Genomic DNA, 24,713 nt, shown 5'->3' with positions numbered 1-24,713 from the left:
ACGGTGGGTAAACAAATTACTGTTGAGCAATTGACATAATTGAGCATAGTTATGAGAATATATAGGCATGATCATGTATATAGGCATCACCTCTGAGACAAGTAGACCGACTCCTGCCTGCATCTACTACTATTACTCCACACATCGAACGCTATCCAGCATGCATCTAGAGTATTAAGTTCATAAGAACAGAGTAACGCTTTAAGCAAGATGACATGATGTAGAGGGATAAACTCATGCAATATGAAAACCCCATCTTGTTATCCTCGATGGCAACAATACAATACGTGCCTTGCTGCCCCTACTGTCACTGGGAAAGGACACCACAAGATTGAACCCAAAGCTAAGCACTTCTCCCATTGCAAGAAAGATGAATCTAGTAGGCCAAACCAAATTGATAATTCAAAGATACTTGCAAAGATAAACAATCATACATAAAAGAATTCAGAGAAGATTCAAATATTGTTCATAGATAAACTTGATCATAAACCCACAATTCATCGATCTCAACAAACACACTGCAAAAGAAGATTACATCGAATAGATCTCCACAAGAGAGGGGGAGAACTTTGTATTGAGATCCAAAAAGAGGGAAGAAGCCATCTAGCTAATAACTATGGACCCGTAGGTCTAAGGTAAACTACTCACACTTCATCGGAGAGGCTATGGTGTTGATGTAAAAGCCCTCCGTGATCGATGCCCCCTCCAGCGGAGCTCCGGAAAAGGCCCCAAGATGGGATCTCGTGGATACAGAAAGTTACGGTGGTGGAATTAGGGTTTTGGCTCCGTATCTGGTAGTTTGGGGGTACATAGGTATATATAGGAGGAAGGAGTATGTTGGTGGAGCAACAAGGGGCCCACGAGGGTGGAGGGCGCGCCCCCTACCTCGTGGCCTCCTGGTTGATGTCTTGACGTAGGGTCCAAGTCCTCTGGATCATGTTCGTTCCAAAAATCACGTTCTCGAAGGTTTCATTCCGTTTGGACTCCGTTTGATATTCTTTTTCTGTGAAACCCTAAAATAGGCAAAAAAAACAGCAATTCTGGGCTGGGCCTCCGGTTAATAGGTTAGTCCCAAAAATAATATAAAAGTGTATAATAAAGCCCAATAATGTCCAAAACAGAATATAATATTGCATGGAACACTCAAAAATTATAGATACGTTGGAGACGTATCAATGAATACAAAGGAGAAATGCTCATTGATTGTAACCATATGGATCAAGCAACCAATATGGGGGGGCATGTATGTACTGATATCCTCCAAAAGTATCCTTCAGTAATCATAGTACATTGTCATTGTAAACTTGGAAAAAGGTGTCACAAATTGAACTCCCTTATGCTTAACATTTAACAGGAAAGGAACATCACCTCGATATTTAGCTTCTCCAGGCACAGAAAGCACCTCAGGAAACTGACAACTTGCTCCAGGTTGGCACCGATAGATTCTAGTGCCAAGACCTTCACTATGCGCAATTTCGGGGTCAAGCTTGTCGAAATCATTTTCTGAATGATAGACGAACAAACATCTTCAAAATTAGAAATAATGTTAGTTTGCAGAAGGAGAGGTAGAAGGCGGATGTTGTACCTGAACGGGTGTGGATCCAATAACAACTTCAGAGTATTTGTCAGACGAGTAGCCCACCACTATCAATTTTCAGTGCACAAATGATATTGATTCTTGTTGGACCTTCTTGATCAACTACAAGTAATCTCTCAAGTGCAGGTGTGTCCTCAATGACCGTATTGTGGTACACATCTTGTGATGTCTTCCCGCCGCACTAGCAACACACATAATGTAACACCCCGGATGTAACTTTCCCAATTTGTACTCCAACTCTTGCCATTTCCGGCATTAAGTTATTTATTTTCTTGGCTTCGGGTCTTTGTCTCCGTGTGTTGTTGTTGTTGTCATGCATCTCATATCATGCCATCATGTGCATTGCATTTGCATACGTGTTCGTCTCATGCATTCGAGCATTTTCCCCATTGTCCGTTTTGCATTCCGGCGCTTCGTTCTCCTCCGGTGGTCAATTCTAGCTTTCTTTCGTGTGTGGGGATTAAACATTTCCGGATTGGACCGAGACTTGCCAAGCGGCCTTGGTTTACTACCGGTAGACCGCCTGTCAAGTTTCGTATCATTTGGACTTCGTTTGATACTCCAACGGTTAACCGAGGGACCGAAAAGGCCTCGTGTGTGTTGCAGCCCAACACCCCTCCATTTTGGCCCAAAACCCACCTAACTCTGCTCCATCATCTAGAGCGTTCGATCACGATCGCGTGGCCGAAAACCGCACCTCATTTGGACTCTCCTAGCTCCCTCTATGCCTATTTAAAGACCCCCCGATTCCGGATCTCTCCCCGAAACCCTAAAATCTCCCCGCGCCACGCCGAACAAAAATCCCGCCGACGGACATGTCCGGACGCTCCGCCGCCGCCGCCCGGGCCAATAGGCGCCCGCCAGGTGGCACTCCGCCGCCAGCCACCGCCGCGGCCCGCAAGGCCCGCTCGGGGCTCCCGCAAGCCCCATCGCCGCCGCCGCCTCCTCCTCAGCCGAGCCGGCCCCCGCCTCACCTCCTCGTGCTGGCCGCGCCGCCGCCGCCACCGCCTCGCCTCCACCGGAACCTCGCCGCCGCCACGGGAAGCTCGCCGCCTCGCCTCGCCACGCTCGCCGTCGGCCCGCTCCTCGGCGTCCGCGCCCGATCGGCCGAGATCCGCCGATCCGCCCCGGGTCTGCCTCGCGGCGCCGCCCTGTCGTCTCCGGCGAGCTCCGTCAATGCGTGAACAGTGCGCGCCGCCGCCTCGATCTCGTGCCGGTCAAACCCTAGATCTGGTGGTAAATTTCGTCTAAGTCCCTAAGATTCCAGATCCATGCTCTGTTCACGGCTCCGTAACTTTGCATCCGTAGCTCCGATTCATGCATATAGCATATCAAAATGTTCATCTCAGAGAGTACATCATTTCATTCCATTGCATCATTTTCATTTGAGTTCATCTTGATGCCCGAAATGCTATTAGAAGAGGGCTACTTGAGTTAATTGTCAGATCTGCTACTTCCATTTAGGTTTTTGTCATTTTTGCCATGATTAATGTGTGCATGATATGCCCTGATGCTCTACATGTGTTTTGTTAAGGGTTTTGTCATCTTTCCAGAGGTGCAACCCATGTATTTTTGTGATGTGTGTGGTGACTTGTGCAAGCTTGCAAAGTGGTGCACTTGCTAATTCTGTTTTCAGGGACTTAGCAATTCCACTAAGTCCTTGATCTGTTTATCTCATGATGCCATATGTTCATGTTGTTTCCTAGTGATCCGTGCCTCTTTTGAGGATGATCAGTAAGGATGTTTTGTTAATATTGTAGTGCTCTATCCATCCATGTCTTTGTTTGCAATTATGGAGCACCCTAGCTTGAGTCAATCGAGCTCTACTTTTGCTACTTTGTGAATCTGGGCAGATTGTCAACTTGTTTGCAATTTTGCCGGTGATGTTGTAGTTGATCCGTGCATGCTATGCTATTGTTCTTGCCATGTCTAGCTTGCATTTTGTGCCTTCTTGATGGTGTATGCTTGTCTTGCCATGACTTGCACCGTAGTGAGTGCATCGAGCTCGTAAACATGCCTACTTGAGTTATATTTCAGCATGTGCCAGTTTTCACTAAGTCTGAAAACTGATTATGTTTTTGCTATGTTCACATGCTTGCAATTGTATTTTCTGATCCCTTTTGGCTCAAGGTCACTAAGGGACTTTTGTTAAGCTCTTTGAGTAGCTCCATGCCATGCTTTACTTTGCCATGTTAAGTTCCTGTAGCATGTAGTTTTGTTGCTCCGAAGAGTGCTACCTGATCTGTAATTCCAGACAAGTGTTAATTTTACTAAGTCTGAGATCTGTTTGTCATATGCATTTTTGCCATGCTTGTTTGAACCTGTTAATGGGTGAATTGGCCGTAGCTCAGTGCTAGACTTTTGTTAAGAATCTTGTGTGCATCCCTGCCATGTATTTTTGTTGTCATGTTTGGGTGTTGTAGCATGTTCATCTCATTGCATTTAGATGGCTACTTGCTGTAAATCGCAGACCGGTGTCATTTTTAAATCGCTTGCCATTTCCAAACCGTAACTCCGATTCCGGCGTTCTTTATATCGTTTTCAAGCAATTTCATCTCATATTTCCAGTGGCACACTTGGATTTCCAAGTTGACGCCAGGTTCATGTATTTCCTGTCATATCTTGCATTTTGCATCCCGCATCGCATCCCGCATAGCATATCATCATTGCATCATCTTGTTTGGTCCTTGCACGTGGTTGATTGTATCCTTGTTGCTTGTTTGTCTTGTTTGTGTAGAGCCGGGAGACAAGTTCGCTAATGAGGAGCCCGTTGAGTTTGCTTTCGAGGATCCAGTCAACTCTGACAACTGTGCAGGCAAGATGATCATACCCTCGAAATCACTACTATCTTTGCTATGCTAGTTTGCTCGCTCTTTTGCTATGCCATTGCTACGATGCCTACCACTTGCTTGCAAGCCTCCCAAATTGCCATGTCAAACCTCTAACCCACCTTGTCCTAGCAAACCGTTGATTGGCTATGTTACCGCTTTGCTCAGCCCCTCTTATAGCGTTGCTAGTTGCAGGTGAAGATTGGAGGCCGTTCCTTGTTGGAACATTTATTTACTTGTTGGGATATCATTATATTTCTTGTTATCTTAATGCATCTATATACTTGGTAAAGGGTGGAAGGCTCGGCCTCTCGCCTAGTGTTTTGTTCCACTCTTGCCGCCCTAGTTTCCGTCATATCGGTGTTATGTTCCCGGATTTTGCGTTCCTTACGCGGTTGGGTTATAATGGGAACCCCTTGATAGTTCGCCTTGATTAAAGCTTTTCCAGCAATGCCCAACCTTGGTTTTACCATTTGCCACCTAGCCTTTTCTTTCCCTTGGGTTCTGCAGACTCAAGGGTCATCATTATTTTAACCCCCCCCGGGCCAGTGCTCCTCTGAGTGTTGGTCCAAACCGTCAGCCGCCGGTGGCTACCAGGGGCAACTCTGGGCTGGCCTACCGGAAGTTTGGACAATCTGAGTGTGCCCTGAGAAAGAGATATGTGCAGCTCCTATCGGGATTTGTCGGCACATTCGGGCGGTGTTGCTGGTCTTGTTTTAACCTGTCGAAGTGTCTTGAATTACCGAGATACCGAGTCTGATCGGAACGTCTTGGGAGGAGGTCTATTCCTTCGTTGACCGTGAGAGCTTGTCATGGGCTAAGTTGGGACTCCCCTGCAGGGATTTGAACTTTCGAAAGCCGTGCCCGCGGTTATGGGCAGATGGGAATTTGTTAATGTCCGGTTGTAGATAACTTGAACCTTAACTTAATTAAAATGAATCAACTGAGTGTGTTACCGTGATGGCCTCTTCTCGGCGGAGTCCGGGAAGTGGACACGGTGTTGGAGTAATGTTTGCGCAGGTTGCTCTCTAGTTTCTCGCTCGCGCTTTGCCTCCTCTTCTCGCTCTCTTTTGCGAATAAGTTAGCCACCATACTTGCTAGTCGCTTGCTGCAGCTCCACATATTTTACCTTGCCATACCTATAAGCTTAAATAGTCTTGATCGCGAGGGTGCGAGATTGCTGAGTCCCTGTGGCTCACAGATTACTATTACACCAGATGCAGGGCCTGATGATTCCGCTCCAGGAGACGTGTATGAGCTCAAGTGGGAGTTCGACGAGGACTCTCAACGTTACTATGTTTCCTTTCTCGATGATCAGTAGTGGTGCCCAGTTGGGGGTGATTGGGACCGTGTCGCATGTTGGGTTCTCTTTTATTTTGGTGCCGTAGTCGGGCCATGAGTGTTTGGATGATGTAATGTTATTTATGTACTTGATTGACGTGGCGAGTGTAAGCCAACTATGTTATCTCCCCTTTCATTATTATATTACATGGGATGTTGTGAAGATTGCCTAACTTGCGACATATGCCTTCAATGCGATTATGCCTCTAAGTCGTGCCTCGACACGTGGGAGATATAGTCGCATCGAGGGTGTTACAAGTTGGTAATCAGAGCCTTCCCCGACCTTAGGAGCCCCATTGCTTGATCGTTTTTAGCGGCCGAGTTGTGTCTAGAAAAATGTTTTGAGTCATTTAGGAATTATATATCGGAGAGTTTAGGAATTCTTTTTACTTCCCAGTCTCCTCATCGCTCTGGTAAGGCATCCTGACGTAGAGTTTTGACTCTTCTCTTCTCAAATTTCACTAAAATTTTTTAGGATCACGCGGGTATCTTGGAATCGTTCCGATGGTTTTATGATGAGAACATTGTCTTGGTGCCTCCTGTCAGGGGTTTAGTGGAAGTGTCCCGGGGAGTTGAGCTCTGAGGTGTTGTCATCATAATTTTATCGTTGCAGTTCTGGAATACCTGAGTTTAGTACGCCGACATCGAAAATCTCTTTTATGCAGTTCGTTGGTGAGATAACCTCGACGCCACCCAGTACTGGGGCGGGAGTTCGGGAGTATCGCCATAACTTGTATAACGGATGCTTTTCGAAGGTTGAGGTAGATGGTTTCCGAAGGTTTCTTGGTTATGTGTTGAAGGATGGATACAGCTGGATGTAGGATTTGCTAGTTTGGGTGAGATATTATGCTTCCCCTGTATCCCCAACACCTGATTGCATAACCGGAAAGGTTCGGGAGTTTCATAGGTGGGAATTCTAGTAGCTCTAGTTCTTCTTCCACGGATATTGGTTTGAGATTGGGATTTCTTACCGATTATTCGTTCTTGATCCGTACCTTGTTGATTTATTTCTCTACCTTAATTCTACGTGGCTTCTCAATTTATGGATATGTGACCATTTCAAGAGGAATGCATTCGTTCATTTTGTTCGGATGTGAAGACTATATGTTGCAATTTTCATTCCGTTGGATTCAGCTTCAATATTTGTCTGTCAATGTGCTAATGGTGGTCAACCTCTTCAGGATGGCTCCTCCAACGCGCACGACTCCGAATCCTGATCCGCCACCACCTCCACCTCCTCCGGAGGCATGGCAAGCTGTGATGGCCGCAACCAATGCAAACACACAGTTGATCATGCAAATTCTTCAAGAGCGCAATCAAGGCAACCAAGGGAATCAAGGCAGCAATCAGAATCACTTTGCTACACTCAACCAGTTCCTTGCTAACGGGCCAAAGACTTTCAGCAATTGTGTTGAGGCAACCGATGCTGACGATTGGCTTGTGGATCTGTGCAAGCATTTCGAGTGCAGTAACGTCAGGCCTGAGGACTTTGTTAAGTTCGCTTCCTTCCAACTCAAAGATCAAGCTGCAGAATGGTTCCAGCAGTACAAGGATTCCAGAGGTGGACGTGTTATCACTTGGGATGATTTCCGTCGAGATTTCCGAGCTCATCATATTCCTCAGAGCGTGGTTGAAAGCAAGCGTGAGGAATTCCGCAATCTGAAGCAAGGCTCTTTGTCTGTCTATGACTACAACAAGTTGTTCCAGAAGCTCGCCCGCTTTGCCAAGCAGGACGTCCCTGATGAGAAGAGCATGATATATCAGTTCAGGGGTGGTCTCAGAGAAGAAATTCAGCTAGCTCTTGTTCTCTTCGAGCCCTTGAGATATGATGAGTTTTACAACATGGCACTGAAGCAAGAGGCTTCTCAGTTCAGGTGTGATGCTTCCAAGAAGCGAGTCAGAGATGTTACTCCTTCTTCCTCTACTCAAGTGGCCAAGCAGCAGAAGTTTTGGCTTCCTCCTCCTTCGTTCCGTCAGCCGTATCAGCAGAAGAGCAAAGGTGGCAGTGGTTCTTCCCACCCACCCAACCCTGGCTTTCAGAACAAGACTTCGTCTCAAGCTCCAAGATCGAGTGCTCCGTATCACCGTCCGCTTTCAGAGGTCACGTGCAACAAGTGCCAACAGAAGGGTCACTATGCCAACAAGTGTTTCAACCAGAGGCGTCTTCGTCCTCCTCCTCCTGTCAGATCGGCAAGTACAGCTGTGGTCAAGCATAACCCCAAGCACGCCAAGGTCAACTTGATGAACGCGGCCCAGGCAGAGGACTCGTCAGATGTGATTATGGGTAACCTTCCTGTTAACGATGTTCCTGCTAAAGTTCTTTTTGACACTGGTGCATCGCACTGCTTCATCTTGAAACCTTTTGCATCTAAGCATGAGTTGACTTCCCAAGTTATGCATAAACCGTCAGCAGTTGTCTCTCCGGGTAAATGTTTGCTCGCTAATCACGAGATTCTGGATGTTTCTATCATGATGGGTGATTTCAAGTTTCTGGCTTCTCCAATGGTTGTTGGTAACTCAGATATTGATCTTATTCTCGGGATGGATTGGCTTTCTAAGCACAAGGCTTGGCTTGATTGTGCAGCCAGGCAGATTCAATTGACTCATTCGTCTGAGGATGTAATTGTCTTTGCCGCTCGGGATAATACCATCCGGCTGTTTTCTCTCAATGATAAGGGTGAATTGGATGCTATATCTCAAATTCCAGTCGTTTGCGAATATCAAGACATCTTTCCAGAAGAGCTTCCAGGAATGCCTCCGCACCGGCCAGTTGAATTCGTTATTGATCTTGAGCCTGGCACGGAACCTGTGTGCAAGCGTCCCTACAAGCTCGGACCTGAAGAGTTGAAGGAGCTGAAGAAGCAACTCGATATTCAAGATAAAATGGGTCTCATCCGGCCTAGTTCTTCTCCGTGGGGTTGTGGTGTTCTTTTTGTGAAGAAGAAGGATGGAACGGACCGACTTTGTGTTGATTACCGTCCAGTGAACAAGAAGACCATCAAGAACAAATATCCACTTCCCAACATCAATGAGCTGTTCGAACAACTCAAAGGTGCCCAAGTATTCTCCAAGCTTGATCTCCGTATGGGTTATCATCAGATTCGAATCCGTGAGCAAGATATTCCCAAGACGACTTTCAGGACAAGCTTTGGTTCATATGAATACACTGTCATGTCTTTTGGCCTCGTCAACGCTCCTCCGACGTTCTCCCGCATGATGAACTTCATCTTCAACGCCTACACCAATGACTTTGTTTTGGTCTATCTCGATGACATTCTGGTTTTCTCGAAGAACAAGGAAGATCATGCCAAGCACTTGCATTTGGTGCTTGATAACCTCAGGGGACATCAGTTCTACGCCAAGTTCTCCAAGTGTGAATTTTGGCTCAATGAGGTTCTTTATCTTGGGCATATCATCTCTGCCAAGGGCATTGCCGTGAATCCTGAGAAGGTGTCTGCAATTGTGAATTGGGAACCTCCTCAGAACGTGAAGCAACTCCGTAGCTTCCTCGATCTCGCAAGCTATTGCCGAAGATTCGTTGAAAACTTTTCTAAGATCACGAAACCTCTCTCTAATCTTCTCCAGAAGCACATCAAGTACGTTTGGTCTCCGGAGTGTGACATTGCTTTCAACACTTTGAAAGAGAAATTGATCACTGCTCTAGTTCTGACTCCGCCTGATGAATCCAAGCTGTACGATGTCTTTTGTGATGCCTCTCTCCTAGGTCTTGGCGCAGTTTTGATGCAAGATAAGAAAGTTGTTGCTTATACCTCTCGCCAATTGAAGCCTAATGAGAAGAACTACCCCACTCATGATCTCGAGTTGGCGGCAGTTGTGCATGCTCTTTTGACTCGGAGACATCTTCTATTGGGAAGAAAAGTGGACATTTTCACTGATCACAAGAGTCTCAAGTACATCTTCACTCAGCCTAATCTCAATCTTAGGCAAACTCGATGGGTCGAAATGATTCAAGAGTATAATCTGAGTATTGAGTACACTCCAGGCAAGGCTAATGTGATTGCTGACGCAATGAGCAGGAAAGCTTACTGCAACAGTCTGATTCTTAAGCCTTATCAACCCGAGCTTTGTGAAGCTTTCCGCAAAACTTAATCTGCAAGTTGTTCCTCAAGGTTTTCTCGCCAACCTTCTAGTCTCTCCTACCTTGGAAGACCAGATTCACCAAGCCCAGCTTCTTGATGCTATGGTGAAAAAGGTGAAGATTGGGATTGCTAAGAGCCAGTCCAAGTACAAGTGCTACCGGCTTGATGACAAGGACACTCTCTTCTTCGAGGATCGTATTGTGGTACCCAAAGGTAACCTCCGTAAAGTGATCTTGAATGAGGCTCACAATTCTCTCCTCTCCATCCACCCTGGGAGCACGAAGATGTATCAGGACCTCAAGCAAGCTTATTGGTGGACTCGAATGAAGCGAGAAATTGCTCAATTCGTGAATGAATGTGATGTCTGCAGAAGAGTGAAGGCAGAACACCAAAGGCCAGCTGGTCTCCTCCAACCTCTTGCCATTCCAGAATGGAAGTTTGACCACATTGAAATGGACTTCGTGACTGGGTTTTCAAAGTCCAAGCGTGGCAATGATGCTATATTCGTTGTCATCGACAAACTCACCAAAGTGGCTCATTTTCTGCCTATCAAAGAGTTGATCACTGCAGCTCAATTGGTGGAACTCTACACCTCTCGAATTGTCTCTCTGCACGGTATTCCTCAAGTGATCTCTTCAGACCGTGGCAGCATTTTCACCTCGAAGTTTTGGGATTCGTTTCAGAAGGCCATGGGCACCAACATCCGCTTCAGCACAACTTTCCATCCTCAAACTAGCGGTCAAGTCGAGCGTGTCAACCAGATTCTTGAAGACATGCTCAGGGCTTGTGTGATCTCCTTTGGCATGAAGTGGGAGGATTGTCTTCCTTATGCTGAATTCTCCTACAACAACAGTTTTCAAGCAAGTTCGGGCAAGGCCCCATTTGAAATTCTGTATGGCAGGAAGTGCCGTACCCCTCTCAACTGGTCTGAAACCGGTGAATGTCAGCTTTTGGGTAATGACTTAATCACAGAGGCTGAGGAAATGTGCAAAGTCATTCGTGATAACCTCAAAGCAGACCAATCCCATCAGAAGAGCTACTATGATAGTAAGCACCGTGATTTGGCTTTCGAGATCGGAGATCATGTTTACCTCTGCATCTCTCCTATGAAAGGTACTCGTCGCTTCGGTATCAAAGGGAAGCTTGCCCCTAGATATGTGGGACCTTTCAAGATTGTCAGCAAGAGAGGCGACCTCGCCTATCAACTCGAGCTTCCTTCAAACATTGCAAATATTCATGACGTGTTCCATGTCTCTCAGCTTCGAAAGTGCTTCAAGACTCCTGACCGCACCGTCAACTTCGAGGACATTGAGCTCCAAGAAGATCTCTCTTATCGTGAGCACCCAGTTGCTATTCTTGAAGAGACTGAACGCAAGACTCGCAACAAGTCAATCAAATTTCTCAAAGTCAAGTGGTCACACCATTCCGACCGTGAAGCTACCTGGGAACGCGAGGATCACCTCCGTTCTGAGTACCCGGCATTCTTTCAGTCCTAGATCTTGGGACGAGATCTTTTCGTAGTGGTGGAGTGTTGTAACACCCCGGATGTAACTTTCCCAATTTGTACTCCAACTCTTGCTGTTTCCGGCGTTAAGTTATTTATTTTCTCGGGTTCGGGTCTTTGTCTCCGTGTGTTGTTGTCGTTTTCATGCATCTCATATCATGTCATCATGTGCATTGCATTTGCATACGTGTACGTCTCATGCATTCGAGCATTTTCCCCGTTGTCCATTTTGCATTCCGGCGCTTCGTTCTCCTCCGGTGGTCAATTCTAGCTTTCTTTCGTGTGTGGGGATTAAACATTTCCAGATTGGACCGAGACTTGCCAAGCGTCCTTGGTTTACTACCGGTAGACCGCCTGTCAAGTTTCGTATCATTTGGACTTCGTTTGATACTCCAACGGTTAACCGAGGGACCGAAAAGGCCTCATGTGTATTGCAGCCCAACACCCCTCCATTTTGGCCCAAAACCCACCTAACTCTGCTCCATCATCTAGAGCGTTCAATCACGATCGTGTGGCCGAAAACCGCACCTCATTTGGACTCTCCTAGCTCCCTCTACCCCTATATATAGATCCCCACATTCCAAATCCCGGGCGAAACCCTAGAAATCGTCCCCACGCCACGCCGGACAAAAATCCTGCCGATGGACATGTCCAGATGCTCCGCCGCCGCCGCCCCGGGCCAATAGGCGCCCGCCACGTGGCACTCCGCCGCCAGCCGCCGCCGTGGCCCGCGAGGCCCGCTCGGGGCCCCCGCGAGCCCATCGCCGCCGCCTGCCTCCTCCTCAGCCCGAGCCGGCCGCCCGCCTCACCTCCTCGTCGCCGGCCGCGCCGCCGCCGCCACCGGAACCTCGCCGCCGCCAAGAGAAGCTCGCCGCCCCGCCTCGCCACGCTCGCCGTCCGGCACCACTCCTCGGCGTCCGCGCCCGGATCGGGCGAGATCCGTCCGGATCCGCCCCGGGTCTGCCTCGCCGGTGCCGCCCCCTGTCTTCTCCGGCGAGCTCCGTCAACGCCGGTGAATAGTGCGCGCCGCTGCCTCGATCTGCGTGCCGGGTCAAACCCTAGATCCGGTGGTAAATTTCGTCTAAGTCCCTAAGATTCCAGATCCAAGTGCCCCTGTTCACGGCTCCATAACTTTGCATCCGTAGCTCCAATTCATGCATATAGCATATCAAAATGTTCATCTCAGAGAGTACATCATTTCATTCCACTGCATCATTTCCATTTGAGCTCATCTTGATGCCCGAAATGCTGTTAGAAGAGGGCTACTTGAGTTAATTGTCAGATCTGCTACTCCATTTAGGTTTTTGTCATTTTTGCCATGATTAATGTGTGCATGTTATGACCTGATGCTCTACATGTGTTTTGTTAAGGGTTTTGTCATCTTTCCAGAGGTGCAACCCATGTATTTTTAGGATGTGTATGGTGACTTGTGCAAGCTTGCAAAGTGGCGCACTTGCTAATTCTGTTTTCAGGGACTTAGCAATTGCACTAAGTCCTTGATCTGTTTAGCTCATGTTGCCATATGTTCATGTTGTTTCCTAGTGATCCGTGCCTCTTTTGAGGATGATCAGTAAGGATGTTTTGTTAATACTGTAGTACTCTATCCATCCATGTCTTTGTTTGCAATTATGGAGCAGCCTAGATTGCGTTAATCGAGCTCTACTTTTGCTACTTTGCGAATCTGGGCAGATTGTCAACTTGTTTGCAATTTTGCCGGTGATGTTGTAGTTGATCCGTGCATGCTATGCTATTGTTCTTGCCATGTCTAGCTTGCATTTTGTGCCTTCTTGATGGGTGTTTGCTTGTCTTTCCATGACTTGCACCGTAGTGAGTGCATCGAGCTCGTAAACATGCCTACTTGAGTTATGTTTCAGCATGTGCCAGTTTTCACTAAGTCTGAAAACTGATTATGCTTTTGCTATGTTCGCATGCTTGCAATTGTATTTCTGATCCCTTTTGGCTCAAGGTCACTAAGGGACTTTTGTTAAGCTATTTGAGTAGCTCCATGCCATGCTTTAGTTGCCATGTTCAGTTCTTGTAGCATGTAGTTTTGTTGCTCCGAAGAGTGCTACCTGATCTGTAATTCCAGACAAGTGTTAATTTCACTAAGTCTGAGATTGTTTGTCATATGCATTTTTGCCATGCTTGTTTGAACCTGTTAATGGGTGAATTGGCCGTAGCTCAGTGCTAGATTTTTGTTAAGCATCTTGTATGCATCCCTGCCATGTATTTTGTTGTCATGTTTGGTTGTTGTAGCATGTTCATCTCATTGCATTTAGTTGGTTACTTGCTGTAAATCGCAGACCGGTGTCATTTTTAAATCGCTTGCCATTTCCAAACCGTAACTCCGATTCCGACGTTCTTTATATCGTTTTCAAGCGATTTCATCTCATCTTTCTAGTGGCACACTTGGATTTCCAAGTTGAGGCCAGGTTCATGCATTTCCTATCATATCTTGCATTTTGCATCCCGCGTCGCATCCCGCATAGCATATCATCTTTGCATCATCTTGTTTGGTCCTTGCACGTGGTTGATTGTATCCTTGTTGCTTGTTTTTCTTGTTTGGGTAGAGCCGGGAGACGAGTTCGCTAATGACGAGCCCGTTGAGTTTGCTTTCGAGGATCCAGTCAACTCTGACAACTGTGCAGGCAAGATGATCATACCCTCGAAATCACTACTATCTTTGCTATGCTAGTTTGCTCGCTCTTTTGCTATGCCATTGCTACGATGCCTACCACTTTCTTGCAAGCCTCCCAAATTGCCATGTCAAACCTCTAACCCACCTTGTCCTAGCAAACCGTTGATTGGCCATGTTACCGCTTTGCTCAGCCCCTCTTATAGCGTTGTTAGTTGCAGGTGAAGATTGGAGGCCGTTCCTCGTTGGAACATTTATTTACTTGTTGGGATATCATTATATTATCTTGTTATCTTAATGCATCTATATACTTGGTAAAGGGTGGAAGGCTCGGCCTCTCGCCTAGTGTTTTGTTCCACTCTTGCCACCCTAGTTTCCGTCATATCGGTGTTATGTTCCCAGATTTTGCGTTCCTTACGCGGTTGGGTTATAATGGGAACCCCTTGATAGTTCGCCTTGATTAAAGCTTTTCCAGCAATGCCCAACCTTGGTTTTACCATTTGCCACCTAGCCTTTTCTTTCCCTTGGGTTCTGCAGACTCAAGGGTCATCATTATTTTAACCCCCCCCCGGGCCAGTGCTCCTCTGAGTGTTGGTCCAAACCGTCAGCCGCCGGTGGCTACTAGGGGCAACTCTGGGCTGGCCTACCGGAAGTTTGGACGATCTGAGTGTGCCCTGAGAAAGAGATATGTGCAGCTCCTATCGGGATTTGTCGGCACATTTGGGCGGTGTTGCTGGTCTTGTTTTAACCTGTCGAAGTGTCTTGAATTACCGAGATACCGAGTCTGATCTTAACATCTTGGGAGGAGGTCTATTCCTTCGTTGACTATGAGAGCTTATCATGGGCTAAGTTGGGACTCCCTGCAGGGATTTGAACTTTCGAAAGTCGTGCCTGCGGTTATGGGTAGATGGGAATTTGTTAATGTCCAGCTGTAGATAACTTGAACCTTATTTAATTACAATGAATCAACTGAGTGTGTTACCGTGATGGCCTCTTCTCGGCGGAGTCCAGGAAGCAGACACGGTGTTGGAGTTATGTTTGCGCAGGTTGCTCTCTAGTTTCTCGCTCGTGCTTTGCCTCCTCTTCCCGCTCTGTTTTGCGAATAAGTTAGCCACCATACTTGCTAGTCGCTTGCTGCAGCTCCACATATTTCTACCTTGCCATACCTATAAGCTTAAATAGTCTTGATCGCGAGGGTGCGAGATTGTTGAGTCACTGTGGCTCACAGATTACTATTACACCAGATGCAGGGCCTGATGATTCCGCTCCAGGAGACGTGTTTGAGCTCAAGTGGGAGTTCGACGAGGACTCTCAACGTTACTATGTTTCCTTTCCCGATGATCAGTAGTGGTGCCCAGTTGGGGGTGAAAGGGACCGTTGTCGCATGTTGGGTTCTCTTTTATTTTGGCGCCGTAGTCGGGCCATGAGTGTTTGGATGATGTAATGTTATTTATGTACTTGATTGACGTGGCGAGTGTAAGCCAACTATGTTATCTCCCCTTTATTATTCATATTACATGGGATGTTGTGAAGATTTCCTAACTTGCGACATATACCTTCAATGCGATTATGCCTCTAAGTCGTGCCTCGACACGTGGGAGATATAGTCGCATCGAGGGTGTTACACATAAATAGTCCGGAGATTCATGGAGGTGCTGTGGAAGGTACTCAACCCCTTGATCGCCTGAAGACAAAGGTACTCGAGTGCAGTACAGCCATGGAGCAGGCGCTCCGTGTCACCATTTGAGAGGTAGACGATGACGAGTTCGAGGTGCTTCAGTCGTGGTAGAATAAGAGTGGGCGTGTCATTAAGGGGGGGGGGGATGGCAGTCCCTAAACTTGGCGACACGCAACATGGGTGCGAGGCGGAGCGCGGATGTTGGCAACAAGCGCATATGCCCATCATCAAAAGTGAGCTCCTCGAGCTGATATAGGGCGGGGGATCGCAACCAGTCGTCAAGCTTGGCTTGGTCCTTGCCATTGGAACAAAACTTGCCCATTCTAAGGCCTCTGGTTTGGCCAAGGTGACTTTAGAGGATCTTGGAGAACGCATCCAAGATTTTGCAATAGCCATGGCAGAGCTCGTGGGTGTCGATGAGGTTGAGAGGGATGGAGTTCCATAGGGGGCGCTACCGCCGGGAAAGGACGGTTGTTTGCGCCCCATATTTGATTGGGAGGAGGGAGATGATGACTGTCAACATATCATCGGGGAAGCTGCTGATGAAATCTAGGCCTGCTGGAGTTGCTTGCGGTTCTAGCTTGCCCCACCTCCGCTTGTTGGCAGCCCCGTTTTCCACCTCTGGAGTCTCCTTGTCAGCGGCACTTTCTGATAGAAATAGGAGTGCAGGGAATATTTAGTTAAAACAGGGAAATAGAAAAGTGTATTGGTAACTAGAAGTTATTAGGTAGGAATATAGTAAGAAAAGGGAATAACAGTTGGTTGCTTAAATACTACACAATTCATGTGATATTGCTAGGTAACTCAACATGCAGATAGTTGAAAAGAAAACTTACTTTGAACAAAGTCTGGACGGATGATGGGGAAGTTAGCATATATCTCATGACCAGGCCCTTTTATGTGCAGTGCAATTCTAGTGCCAGCTTTCAGTTCATAAAACTTAGAAATTTCTTTCCAAAAGCCAGTGCCAAAATAGGAGTCACCATGTTCATCAAGTCTTACAGTAGCAACGATTGTAAATCAATGGTTTGTGTGCAGTATGACATCCCTGCAGTCTTGATTTATGTAAAGGGAAAGATTGTGCACTACAGATTTTGTTGCATAGCAAGGGTCTGCTGCAGAAAATGGTAGGATTGTTAAACAAAATATGGTAACATGCAAATATGGGCCCAAGTTGAAAGAGTTGTACAGGAGTCGAAATTGAAGGACAAAAATCTATAATTAAACAAATAGGGTAAACATCATGTCATGGAAATATGAGAGTAATCGAAAGAACAATACATCATTAACTTGCCTAATATAGAAAGAAGAGGGGAAAAGATCCCCTTTGACGTATATGGTGCATGTGGCACCTTTTATCCAAATGTAGTAATATTTAGAATATGTTTAGGAAAGTAGGACATGCCAGCCGATTAAGGTGAGGTTGAACATACCGCGCGCATCCTCAAGTCATCTGGTATGGTGAGATGGAATGTTGGGCGGAGGCTTCAAGGTCTTGATGTTTCTGCGCACTGTACACCCTATGAACAGAAGAAAACCCTCAATTCAGCTCGAATAAAAATGAATTCACGACGATTTCGGCCGGGTGATTAAAGGAGGCAGATGAACTGGGATAATAGATGAGATAATGTCTCATTAAATTAGTTACCTTCTTGTCCATGAGAAATAACCCTCAGTATGGTATATTCCCCAACCGAGCGGAGCTAGGTCGACCGCGAGCAGCATTGAGAAAGTCGATGGCGATAGGCGGAAGCAAGAAGAAGTGGCAAAATGCGGTGGGCTTTGCCGGAAGCCTGGCGGCGGCGGCAGGCGTCGAGCTAAGTGGTTACTGTCGCTATAAGCGGTGCCATGTATAGACGTGGAGGAGCTTGTGCAGGTGTGAATGAGGACCGGAGGGTGTGGCGGGTGGGCTGAGGGTTTCTGTGATGTGGGGATGGTGAGGGTTTTATTTTTTTGTTTTTTGAATTGGGTGGTGAGGGTTTTCTATCCCACAAAGAATTTTGGAGGCGACGGTTTCCTAGAGCCAACCGTGTGTGATTGACACAACATGCAAAATGAAAGTCATTGCACACGGTTCCAATTCTGGGAACCGTGTGTGATTGACGTACTACCTCCATCCTGGTTTATTGGTCCCCTTTGTATTTTTACCAAATTTTGACCAAATATTTAACTAAGAAATGTTTATGCATGTCACCAAAAATTATATCATTGAACACTATGCTCAAATACCCATCCAACGATATAATTTTTGCTGACCTGCATAACATTTGGTTAGTTATACCTTTGGTCAAAATTTAACACAAATTACAAAGGGGACCAATAAACCAAGACGGAGGTAGATTCCATCAACCGAACTGATTGCATCCATATCCCACGGTTAGACAAAAGTAAACACAGATTAAACATACTCAGACATAGATAATAAGCATACATGTACACAAGCATAGTTCAACCATAAGTACATCGTTCAACCGTCATTAAGCATACTCAAGCGTACATAGTTTGATCTCACATCTCATCTCACATGCCAACACGATCCTAAAGCTTCTGCAGGTACTCGGCGTACGCGTCGTGCGCCACCCTGCGAGAATACTTCTGCTTGAAGGAGCCAACGGCCCATCCTCTTGCATGCGCCAGAACACGTAGATACCCGGCATGAAGCTTGTGGTTGCAAAATGGGCATCAATGCAAGCCGTTCCAGGTCCTAATACGCCTGTTATGCTTTCCCGCATAAAGCTCCCTCGGGATTTGCCTCTTGTACCTCCTCTTGCCATCTTCATCCTCACTGTCCACATCGTCAGACAACACCTATACAAATAGTAAAAAAATTTGGCATCAAATCAATGTTTACATGCCGTGAAGTAGGATTAGGAATTTATGGCTATTAATTTATACATATCCAGATATTATGGTTCGATTTTTAAGCACAGTCGTCTATGTACAGACAAATCTTGAAGAAAATAATGGCACAAACATATGTAGGTCATTCAAAATCAATTGTCAAGTCCTGGCTAGGAATTATTAGCACGAACACTAACCCTAGTCGGATTACTAGCAGAAATCATTTGCACATATGAAACAACTAATCACTTATCACTTGTACCATTCAAACAATCAATACACTACACGGATCTAACGAAACTTACTCAGATTTCATGGATTGGGAGAACATAACCATAGGATTTCTATTACAAAAAGGGGGAGGCAGGAGTAACCAGAGAAACCCTATGATCTATTTGACACATAAATGGGTATAGATGTCTAACCAGCTGTCCGTCATTGTCGGAGTCATCGACAGAGTTAGTGTGGAACTCCGCCTCTGGATGTGGAAGCTCGACGCCGTTGACAATGTCAGGGTGCAGCGATAACTCACCGGCGGTGACGGCAACCTCTATCTCCATCTCTGCGCTATGCTCCGGTGCTTTAGCAGCCCTGGCGTCTACACTCTCTTTGATGGGGCGCTTCGGCGGCATCCTCATACACTGACGGCTTTGAGGACTGAGAGCGGCGTCGAGGATGCAAGTGGAGAGAGAGGATTGTGTATGTGGCGAGGATGGGGGTGAGGCCGCTCGGGCGCACCATTAATATGGAGTAGTGGGAGTTGTGGGAGAGAGGCGGGCGGCGGTCAAACCGATGGCTCGCCTCCTGGTGTAGCATCCCAAAATTCTAAATTTTGGAATGTTATACTAAACAAATTATTATGATTGTTTGTTTTATTGTTGTGTGAAATTGAGTGGAATTTGAAATTTATTTTTGAAAGTTGCATGAGAGGGAATGAAAGGACTTTCCCAGACTTCCACCTTTGCATTTTGATCTCCCTGAATTCAAATTCATTTCATCACCAAAACCCTAGAGTGAAGAAAACATGACTTCTTCCATTTAAAGAAAACAAAAGGGGTTTGAAAATGATTTGAATTCCATTTGAAACATTTCTAATTTCGAAGCTTTAAGCAACTCAATGAGTCCATAAAATGACTTCTTCAAATTTGAAGAAAGAGAGTGGGAGTTTCAAAGAAATAATTTGGAAGTCACGTTGAGGTTATTTGAAACTCATTTTTTCCATTTGAAGTTGTTTGAAATTCCAAATTCAAATCCAATTGGGAGTTATTTGGGTTTATATTCAAATTATTCTTTTCCCTTCAATAAGGGTAAAATGATTCCCTTCAATTGAAAATTAGGAGAATATAAATTTGAAATCATTTTGCTATATTAAAAATTATTTTTATTGATGTTAAATGCAATAGTAGCACTATTTGACTTTTATGAATTTTTTTGGAATTTAGTTGAACTTGAAAAATAGTTCATCTTATGCAGGGTATTTTTCTGAACATTTTGGTATATAATATGTCTATGTAATTTTTTTACTTATTCTCCTCTGTTGAAGTTTTTCTTTGTGTAAAAAAACCAAACACGCGCTGCCTGGACCAAAATCGCGTTCAGCCCAGGAGCGTAGCACACCAGCCAACCGATGGCTGAATTCAACCCATGGCCGAGGCCGCCCACACCCGAGCGCCTCGCTCGCCCGCCCTCGTCTTCCTTCCGCTCTCACGCTGCTGCCACTGCCAGGAGGGGCCCGCTCCCCACGCCTTCGTCCCCAACCTCCCTCACGGGTAAGCTCGTAGCTCGAGCTCCCGAACCCGCCGACCAGCTTCTTCGCTCGGAGAGACATTATCCCTCGCTCTCGAGCCCTCTCTCCGCGCCTATAAGAAGCCCTCCACCCCCTCTCTCCATCCTGCCAATCTGTTCGTCCCCACGCCCCTCCCATCACTCGCCGTAGCCACTTGGATCTCGCCGGAGCCGCGCTATTTTACCGGAGGAGTTCGTCACCCGTGAGCCACCCCGGCCTCCACCGCCTACTTCTTTTGTTGCCCGAGTCCACGCGCATCAAATTGACACCTCCTTCGGCCCTTTAGGTCGCCGGAGCCGCCACTCCGCCGCTCTAGTGTCCCGTGCCCTATCGGAGCACCGGACGCTGCCGCCTCCCTCCGCTCATCGTCGGCCCCTCGTCGACCCCACCAGCACGCCGCCCACGCCTCGCCCGACCTCCCCGACACCTCCGCCGCCGCCAAAACCCACCATAGCCGCCGCCCCTCCTCCGGCGATGCCGCATCGTCGTCGTCATGGTAAGCGAGCTGCTCTCCTCGTTCGTTTAGTTTTTATTTTATTTATAGTATTAGATCGGTTAACCTGGTTTTAGTTAAACCGTACGGTTTTGATTAAAACCGATTGTTGTTTTTTTAGTTAGCCACCGCACAATGTTTTTCTTAGTTAGCGGCCGTTCACCGTATAAGTCCCGCAGTGGACAATTCCATCCTATAGAAGTCTGCCACGTGGCCAGGGGCCTGCTCGTAGTTATTTCATTTTCTGTTTAGTCCCTGAGTTTTACAAATTAGTCCCCGAACTTCGGATAGCCGTATCTTTTCAACCGTAGATCCAAACTTGATGAAACCAGCGGCAAATTCTTCATCATGATTAGATCTATCCAGTGGTATCATATTTGTAAACTTTTGTCAGATTCAAATTTGAAATTTATTCAGATTTGAATTTGAACTTCAATTGGCCATATCTTCTAAACCGTAGCTCTGACTAAGTTGATTATTTTTGCACTTTGTCACCATAGCCAAACTCTATCACCTAGACCTTTCTCAAAATATTTTCACACACTAAGGACCTGTCCATAGTACTTTTACTCGTTTTCCTTGTATGCACTATGCTTCACAACACAAATTCTAAACCCCATGCCTATGTTGTGTAGCACCTAGAATATTTTGTGATAGTTAAGTGTGTTGTATGTTCATTTGGTTTTTTGCGACTTTTTGCTTTGCATGTTCTTCGTCGTTCTCTGAAATGATTGCTTATGTGAGTGCAATGTTTGACTTTATAGTTTTTCATCGGAGAGTGACGAATAGTTCTATTAAGTAAAATTCTGAGAGCGATATAATCTTCACTATTATCAGGCAAGTTCACATTTGACCATTCTTCCAATTACCTATGTTTTATTTATGCACTTAGTCCTTCGCGGTAGGATTGCATGGTAGCTTCGCGGTAGGATTGCATGGTAGCAATCTTATGCCGGATGGCTATGATTTTACCTAGTAGTTCATTTGAGCTACGTCTGAACTATACAACCTTATCACCACCGTGTAAGTTTATTTCTGCCTCGCTAATGTAGACGTGGATTGGGAAGTGTTCATGGCGCGCCTTGTGTGACAAAGTAGTAATCAGGACCAAGACTTAAATGAACTACCTGGTCGGAAACTTGGTTTGAATGGTGGCGAAGTACAGTGGGGCAAGCATGGGAAATCCATGGTGGTGCACCACTCGTAGTCCGTCTGCCCAAGCTCAAAGGGATCAAACGTATTTTCAAGTCTAGAAGCTTATGTGTGCAGCCACAAGCCAATATGGGCTCTGGCTTAGTTGAGTAGATAGTATGACCTCTTCCACGATAGGCTAACAAATGTAGAATGAGTAGGTGTACTGGCCTATCCGTGGGTTAAGGGGGAATACTTTCAAAAGACTATGTCTCGGTCACGCTGTTCTCAAACGCCAAGTAGTGCGAGAACTTCAAGGGAGGTGATCGAGTCTTGGCGGAAAAGTGGGCAAACCTCTGTTGAGTGTTAAAACCTAATCGATTAGCCATGTCCCCGGTTACGGACAACTTGAGCATCTAGTAGTGGAAATGTCGGGAGATCTCATTGTCGGTGTCAAAACCGGCGGTTCTCGAGTAGGGGGTCCTGAACTATGCGTCTATGGTCGATGGTAACAGGAGACAGGGGACACGATGTTTTACCTAGGTTCGGGCCCTCTCTATGGAGGTAATACCATACGTCCTGCTTGATTGATCTTGATGAATATGAGTATTACAAGAGTTGATCTACCATGAGATCGTAATGGCGAAACCCTAGAGGTCTAGCTTGTATGGCTATGATAATGTGCCTCCTCCGGACTAAGTCCTCCGGTTTATATAGACACCGGGAGGATCTAGGGTTAGACAAGGTCGGTTACAAAGAAAGGAATCCACATATTTGGTCGCCAAGCTTGCCTTCCACGCCAAGGAGAATCCTATCCAGATACGGGTGCAATCTTCGGTCTTTGTATCTTCACAGCCCATCAGTCCGGCCCATGGCTAACATGCCGGACGCCCGAGGACCCCTTAGTCCAGGACTCCCTCAGTAGATGTATCGACCCGACCTCAGACGGTCAAGTCTCTCTGCTTAAGTGTCATCCCTAGATCGGTATGCTGACACACACAGTACTCGAGGATTTATAACATTGGTAAATCACATGTATAAAGTAACATAAATACTATTACCTCAATCCAAATAGCCGAAGTAACAACATGGTTGTGGATTCCCATCAACACCAATGGCAAAGTTGAGTGTAGAAATCGTAACCATAACGTATCACTTACTCGTCGTAAGAAGTCTTGCAACATGAGACGTTGCAGCCACAAAAGGTCAGTACATTGAATGTACTGGCAAATTCACACCACAGGATAATGATGAATAATAGCTATCACTACATGCATATATGGCTGGTGGAAAAGCTCTATGGCTATCATGTTTTTGCGAAAAGCCAATTTTTCCCTACTGCAAAGGAATATATTTTATTTAACTACAAAGTTTGTTAAAAGAATATTTAGAAGGTTCCTCCAACTCAATCCCAAAATAATAATCATTAACCCCATCAAATTAATTAAATAAAGTGTTGAGATCAACATGATAATTCAAAAATCAATGACTCAAGACGTCCATAACCGGGGACACGGCAAACCATGATTAGTTTGTACACTCTACAGAGATTTGGATACTTTTCCCCACAAGACTCGATCTCCTCCATTGGATTTCTCGCACCACATGATGTTTGAGAAACGGATGACTGAGACACAGTCTTTCAGAAGCATTAACTCTTTACTCTGGGCAGACCGGTACATCTGCTAGTCCACCTCTTCAAGAGCTCACACAACTGACTCAACTATGCGAGAGCCCATAAAGGCTTGTGGCTGCACACGGAAGTTTCTAGCATGAATAATCTTCTGATCGCTTTGAGCCTGGGTGGCATTCCATAGGGTGATCACACGGGTCCTCCGGGATCCCCTTGGGCAAGCACTGGGTTCTCCAGGTGCCCGGGCAAACCACTGGGTGCTCCAGGGTGCCCCTACCATTCCACCCAGATGTGTATTAAAGTAGCCACCTTAAGTTAACCCTTAATGATAACTCTCACATCTGTCATGAATACACTCAACCAATCCACGTCTACGAGCATAGCATAGCAGTAAGCATAACATAGTAACTCCCAGGGTTAAATGCAAGACAATAGGTTCCTACCTCATCAACTACTTCCCAATACCCACATGTTATCAAGTCCTAACCATGCAGTATTCGAGGGTTGAAACTAATGCATAAAAACTAGGTAATGAAAAGTATGATCAAAGTGTGAACTTGCCTTGTACTGTTGATGAAGATGATTCACACTCATAACTCCTGATAGTTCTACTCGTCACACTATGTTCAATCTATCGTGAGCAAGCAATAGTAACCACACATAAGCAATCACTCAAAAGATCGGGAAGAACAAAGAAGACAGTTCGGAAAACATCAAAACCAAGCAAATAACACTTGAAACATAAAACAATTTCTAACAGTACCAAAATTATGTGATTTTGGCCTTATCAGAAAGTTTAGGCCAAAAGCTTCGATTTGCAAAAAGAATCAATTAAATCGGAGTTATAAAACTCAAGTTATGATCAAAAGAAGTTTGAATATGAATCTGAACAAATTTCAAAATTTGAAATTTTCAAAAAGTTGATGTGACAGGTTCACTGGATAGGTGAAAACAAGACAAAACTATAGGCGCTGGTTTCATCTAATTTGGATGAATGAGTAAAAAGTTATGGCTATTTGAAAAATCAGGGCCAAGTTGTTTTACGGAAGAAAAATAGCTACGGCTAAAAGAATTTTAGGTCTAATGTATAAATACATAGACAAATGGGTAATCAAATTATTCTACCGTACTAGAAGTAATAAGCTA

The sequence above is a fragment of the Triticum aestivum genome, chromosome 1A (assembly GCF_018294505.1).
Source record: "Triticum aestivum cultivar Chinese Spring chromosome 1A, IWGSC CS RefSeq v2.1, whole genome shotgun sequence".
Classification (NCBI taxonomy): Eukaryota; Viridiplantae; Streptophyta; class Magnoliopsida; order Poales; family Poaceae; genus Triticum; species Triticum aestivum.
This window is presented reverse-complemented; position numbering follows the sequence as displayed.